We start from the raw sequence: 6000 nt of genomic DNA, 5'->3' as shown, positions 1-6000 counted from the left end.
GGGTAGGTTGGGGGAGGGGCGGGGTAGGTTGGGGGAGGGGCGGGGTAGGTTGGGGGAGGGGCGGGGTAGGTTGGGGGAGGGGCGGGGTAGGTTGGGGGAGGGGCGGGGTAGGTTGGGGGAGGGGCGGGGTAGGTTGGGGGAGGGGCGGGGTAGGTTGGGGGAGGGGCGGGGTAGGTTGGGGGAGGGGCGGGGTAGGTTGGGGGAGGGGCGGGGTAGGTTGGGGGAGGGGCGGGGTAGGTTGGGGGAGGGGCGGGGTAGGTTGGGGGAGGGGCGGGGTAGGTTGGGGGAGGGGCGGGGTAGGTTGGGGGAGGGGCGGGGTAGGTTGGGGGAGGGGCGGGGTAGGTTGGGGGAGGGGCGGGGTAGGTTGGGGGAGGGGCGGGGTAGGTTGGGGGAGGGGCGGGGTAGGTTGGGGGAGGGGCGGGGTAGGTTGGGGGAGGGGCGGGGTAGGTTGGGGGAGGGGCGGGGTAGGTTGGGGGAGGGGCGGGGTAGGTTGGGGGGAGGGGCGGGGTAGGTTGGGGGGAGGGGCGGGGTAGGTTGGGGGGGAGGGGCGGGGTAGGTTGGGGGGAGGGGCGGGGTAGGTTGGGGGGAGGGGCGGGGTAGGTTGGGGGGAGGGGCGGGGTAGGTTGGGGGGAGGGGCGGGGTAGGTTGGGGGGAGGGGCGGGGTAGGTTGGGGGGAGGGGCGGGGTAGGTTGGGGGAGGGGCGGGGTAGGTTGGGGGAGGGGCGGGGTAGGTTGGGGGAGGGGCGGGGTAGGTTGGGGGAGGGGCGGGGTAGGTTGGGGGAGGGGCGGGGTAGGTTGGGGGAGGGGCGGGGTAGGTTGGGGAGGGGCGGGGTAGGTTGGGGGAGGGGCGGGGTAGGTTGGGGGAGGGGCGGGGTAGGTTGGGGGAGGGGCGGGGGAGGTTGGGGGAGGGGCGGGGGGGGTTGGGGGAGGGGCGGGGTGGGGCGGGGGAGGGGCGGGGTAGGTTGGGGGAGGGGCGGGGTAGGTTGGGGGAGGGGCGGGGTAGGTTGGGGGAGGGGCGGGGTAGGTTGGGGGAGGGGCGGGGTAGGTTGGGGGAGGGGCGGGGGAGGTTGGGGGAGGGGCGGGGTAGGTTGGGGGAGGGGCGGGGTAGGTTGGGGGAGGGGCGGGGTAGGTTGGGGGAGGGGCGGGGTAGGTTGGGGGAGGGGCGGGGTAGGTTGGGGGAGGGGCGGGGTAGGTTGGGGGAGGGGCGGGGTAGGTTGGGGAGGGGCGGGGTAGGTTGGGGGGAGGGGCGGGGTAGGTTGGGGGGAGGGGCGGGGTAGGTTGGGGGGAGGGGCGGGGTAGGTTGGGGGGAGGGGCGGGGTAGGTTGGGGGGAGGGGCGGGGTAGGTTGGGGGGAGGGGCGGGGTAGGTTGGGGGGAGGGGCGGGGTAGGTTGGGGGGAGGGGCGGGGTAGGTTGGGGGGAGGGGCGGGGTAGGTTGGGGGGAGGGGCGGGGTAGGTTGGGGGGAGGGGCGGGGTAGGTTGGGGGGAGGGGCGGGGTAGGTTGGGGGAGGGGCGGGGTAGGTTGGGGGAGGGGCGGGGTAGGTTGGGGGAGGGGCGGGGTAGGTTGGGGGGAGGGGCGGGGTAGGTTGGGGGGAGGGGCGGGGTAGGTTGGGGGAGGGGCGGGGTAGGTTGGGGGGAGGGGCGGGGTAGGTGGGGGGAGGGGCGGGGTAGGTGGGGGAGGGGCGGGGTAGGTGGGGGGAGGGGCGGGGTAGGTTGGGGGGAGGGGCGGGGTAGGTTGGGGAGGGGCGGGGTAGGTTGGGGGAGGGGCGGGGGAGGGGCGGGGTAGGTTGGGGGAGGGGCGGGGTAGGTTGGGGGAGGGGCGGGGTAGGTTGGGGGAGGGGCGGGGTAGGTTGGGGGAGGGGCGGGGTAGGTTGGGGGAGGGGCGGGTAGGTTGGGGGAGGGGCGGGGTAGGTTGGGGGAGGGGCGGGGTAGGTTGGGGGAGGGGCGGGGTAGGTTGGGGGGAGGGGCGGGGTAGGTTGGGGGAGGGGCGGGGTAGGTTGGGGGGAGGGGCGGGGTAGGTTGGGGGGAGGGGCGGGGTAGGTTGGGGGGAGGGGCGGGGTAGGTTGGGGGGAGGGGCGGGGTAGGTTGGGGGGAGGGGCGGGGTAGGTTGGGGGAGGGGCGGGGTAGGTTGGGGGAGGGGCGGGGTAGGTTGGGGGGAGGGGCGGGGTAGGTTGGGGGGAGGGGCGGGGTAGGTTGGGGGGAGGGGCGGGGTAGGTTGGGGGGGGGGCGGGGTAGGTTGGGGGGAGGGGCGGGGTAGGTTGGGGGGAGGGGCGGGGGAGGTTGGGGGAGGGGCGGGGGAGGTTGGGGGGAGGGGCGGGGGAGGTTGGGGGAGGGGCGGGGGAGGTTGGGGGAGGGGCGGGGGAGGTTGGGGGAGGGGCGGGGTGGGGCGGGGGAGGGGCGGGGTAGGTTGGGGAGGGGCGGGGTAGGTTGGGGGAGGGGCGGGGTAGGTTGGGGGGAGGGGCGGGGTAGGTTGGGGGGAGGGGCGGGGTAGGTTGGGGGGAGGGGCGGGGGAGGGGCGGGGTAGGTTGGGGGAGGGGCGGGGTAGGTTGGGGAGGGGTAGGTTGGGGGAGGGGCGGGGTAGGTTGGGGGAGGGGCGGGGTAGGTTGGGGGAGGGGCGGGGTAGGTTGGGGGAGGGGCGGGGTAGGTTGGGGGAGGGGCGGGGTAGGTTGGGGGAGGGGCGGGGTAGGTTGGGGGAGGGGCGGGGTAGGTTGGGGGAGGGGCGGGGTAGGTTGGGGAGGGGCGGGGTAGGTTGGGGGAGGGGCGGGGTAGGTTGGGGGAGGGGCGGGGTAGGTTGGGGGAGGGGCGGGGTAGGTTGGGGGAGGGGCGGGGTAGGTTGGGGGAGGGGCGGGGTAGGTTGGGGGAGGGGCGGGGTAGGTTGGGGGGAGGGGCGGGGTAGGTTGGGGGGAGGGGCGGGGTAGGTTGGGGGAGGGGCGGGGTAGGTTGGGGGAGGGGCGGGGTAGGTTGGGGGAGGGGCGGGGTAGGTTGGGGGAGGGGCGGGGTAGGTTGGGGGTAGGTTGGGGGGAGGGGCGGGGTAGGTTGGGGGGAGGGGCGGGGTAGGTTGGGGGGAGGGGCGGGGTAGGTTGGGGGAGGGGCGGGGGAGGGGCGGGGTGGGGCGGGGGAGGGGCGGGTAGGTTGGGGGAGGGGCGGGGTAGGGTAGGTTGGGGGGAGGGGCGGGGTAGGTTGGGGGAGGGGCGGGGTAGGTTGGGGGAGGGGCGGGGTAGGTTGGGGGAGGGGCGGGGTAGGTTGGGGGAGGGGCGGGGTAGGTTGGGGGAGGGGCGGGGTAGGTTGGGGGGAGGGGCGGGGTAGGTTGGGGGGAGGGGCGGGGTAGGTGGGGGGAGGGGCGGGGTAGGTGGGGGGAGGGGTGGGGTAGGTTGGGGGTAGGTTGGGGGGAGGGGCGGGGTAGGTTGGGGGGAGGGGCGGGGTAGGTTGGGGGGAGGGGCGGGGTAGGTTGGGGGAGGGGCGGGGGAGGGGCGGGGGAGGTTGGGGGAGGGGCGGGGTGGGGCGGGGGAGGGGCGGGTAGGTTGGGGGAGGGGCGGGGTAGGGTAGGTTGGGGGGAGGGGCGGGGTAGGTTGGGGGAGGGGCGGGGTAGGTTGGGGGAGGGGCGGGGTAGGTTGGGGGAGGGGCGGGGTAGGTTGGGGGAGGGGCGGGGTAGGTTGGGGGAGGGGCGGGGTAGGTTGGGGGGAGGGGCGGGGTAGGTTGGGGGGGAGGGGCGGGGTAGGTGGGGGGAGGGGCGGGGTAGGTGGGGGGAGGGGCGGGGTAGGTGGGGGGAGGGGCGGGGTAGGTTGGGGGGAGGGGCGGGGTAGGTTGGGGGGAGGGGCGGGGTAGGTTGGGAGGAGGGGCGGGGTAGGTTGGGGGGGGCGGGGTAGGTTGGGGGGAGGGGCGGGGTAGGTTGGGGGAGGGGCGGGGTAGGTTGGGGGGAGGGGCGGGGTAGGTTGGGGGGAGGGGCGGGGTAGGTTGGGGGGAGGGGCGGGGTAGGTTGGGGGGAGGGGCGGGGTAGGTTGGGGGGAGGGGCGGGGTAGGTTGGGGGAGGGGCGGGGTAGGTTGGGGGAGGGGCGGGGTAGGTTGGGGGGAGGGGCGGGGTAGGTTGGGGGGAGGGGCGGGGTAGGTTGGGGGGAGGGGCGGGGTAGGTTGGGGGGAGGGGCGGGGTAGGTTGGGGGGAGGGGCGGGGTAGGTTGGGGGGAGGGGCGGGGTAGGTTGGGGGAGGGGCGGGGTAGGTTGGGGGAGGGGCGGGGTAGGTTGGGGGAGGGGCGGGGTAGGTTGGGGGGGAGGGGCGGGGTAGGTTGGGGAGGGGGGCGGGGTAGGTTGGGGGAGGGGGGCGGGGTAGGTTGGGGGGAGGGGCGGGGTAGGTTGGGGGAGGGGCGGGGTAGGTTGGGGGGAGGGGCGGGGTAGGTTGGGGGAGGGGCGGGGTAGGTTGGGGGAGGGGCGGGGTAGGTTGGGGGAGGGGCGGGGTAGGTTGGGGGAGGGGCGGGGTAGGTTGGGGGGAGGGGCGGGGTAGGTTGGGGAGGGGCGGGGTAGTTTGGGGGAGGGGCGGGGTAGGTTGGGGGAGGGGCGGGGTAGGTTGGGGGGAGGGGCGGGGTAGGTTGGGGGAGGGGCGGGGTAGGTTGGGGGAAGGGGCGGGGTAGGTGGGGGGGAAGGGCGGGGCAGGTTGGGGGGGAGGGTAGGTTGGGGGAGGGGTGGGGTGGGGGAGGGGGTGGGGTAGTGTTGGGGGAGGGGCGGGGGAGGTTGAGGGAGGGGAGGGAGGGGGGGTAGGTTAAGGGAGGGGAGGGAGGGGGTGGGGTAGGTTGGGGAGGGGCGGGGTAGGTTGAGGGGGAGGGGTAAGTTGAGGGGGTGGGGTAGGTTGAGGGGGGGTGGGGTAGGTTGAGGGGGAGGGAGGGGGCGGAGTAAGTTGAGGGGGCTGGGTAGGTTGAGGGGGGCGGGGTAGGTTGAGGGGTAGGTTGCGGGGGGCGGGGGGTAGTTTGAGGGGGGGAGGGATAGGGTGGAGGGAGGGGAAGGAGGGGTTGAGGGAGGGACGGGTAGGTGGAGGGGGTTATGGGAGGGAGGGGTAGGTGGGGAGGGAGGAAGGGGGTTGGTTGAGGGAGGGGGTAGGTTGAGGGGAGAGGTAGGTTGAGGGGAGAGAGGAATGGGTAGGTTGAGGGAGAGAAGTAAGGGCGTTGGTTGAGGGGAGGAGGAAGGGGTCGGTTGAGGGGAGGGAGGAAGGGGGTAGGTTGAGGGACGGAGGGAGGGGGTAGGGGGAGGGGTAAGTTGAGCGGGCGGGGTAGGTTGAGGGGGCTGTGTTGGTTGAGGGGGGCGGGTAGGTTGAGGGGGAGGGAGGGGCGGGGGTAGTTGAGGGGAGGGAGGGGGGCAGAGTAAAGTTGAGGGGGCTGGGTAGGTTGAGGGGGGGTGGGCTAGGTTGAGGGGGAGGGAAGGGGCGGGGTAGATTGCGGGGGCGGGTGTAGTTTGAGGGGGCGGGATAGGGGAGGGAGGGGTTGAGGGAGTGACGGGTAGGTGGAGGGGAGGGAGGAAGGGGGGCAGGTGGGAGGGGAGGGACGGATGAATGGGGGTAGGTTGAGGACCGGAGGGAGGGGTTAGGTTGAGGGGGAGGGACGGATGAAGGGGGTAGGTTGAGGGACGGAGGGAGGGGGTAGGTTGAGGGGAGGGACGGATGAAGGGGCGGTAGGTTGGGGGGAGGGGTCGGGGTAGGTTGGGGGAGGGGCGGGGTAGGTTGGGGGGGAGGGGCGGGGTAGGTTGGGGGGAGGGGCGGGGGGTAGGTTGTGGGGAGGGGCGGGGTAGGTTGGGGGGAGGGGTGGGGTAGGTTGGGGGGAGGGGCGGGGTAGGTTGGGGGAGGGGCGGGGGGTAGGTGGGGGGAGGGGCGGGGTAGGTTGGGGGAGGGGCGGGGGAGTTGGGGGAGGTTGGGGGAGGGGCGGGGGGAGGTTGGGGGAGGGGGCGGGGGGTGAGGTTGGGGGAGGGGCGGGGGAGGTTGGGGAGGGGCGGGGGAGGGGCGGGGTGGGGCGGGGAGGGGGCGGGG

This window comes from Scyliorhinus torazame, chromosome 20, assembly GCF_047496885.1.
Source record: "Scyliorhinus torazame isolate Kashiwa2021f chromosome 20, sScyTor2.1, whole genome shotgun sequence".
NCBI lineage: Eukaryota > Metazoa > Chordata > Chondrichthyes > Carcharhiniformes > Scyliorhinidae > Scyliorhinus > Scyliorhinus torazame.
This window is presented reverse-complemented; position numbering follows the sequence as displayed.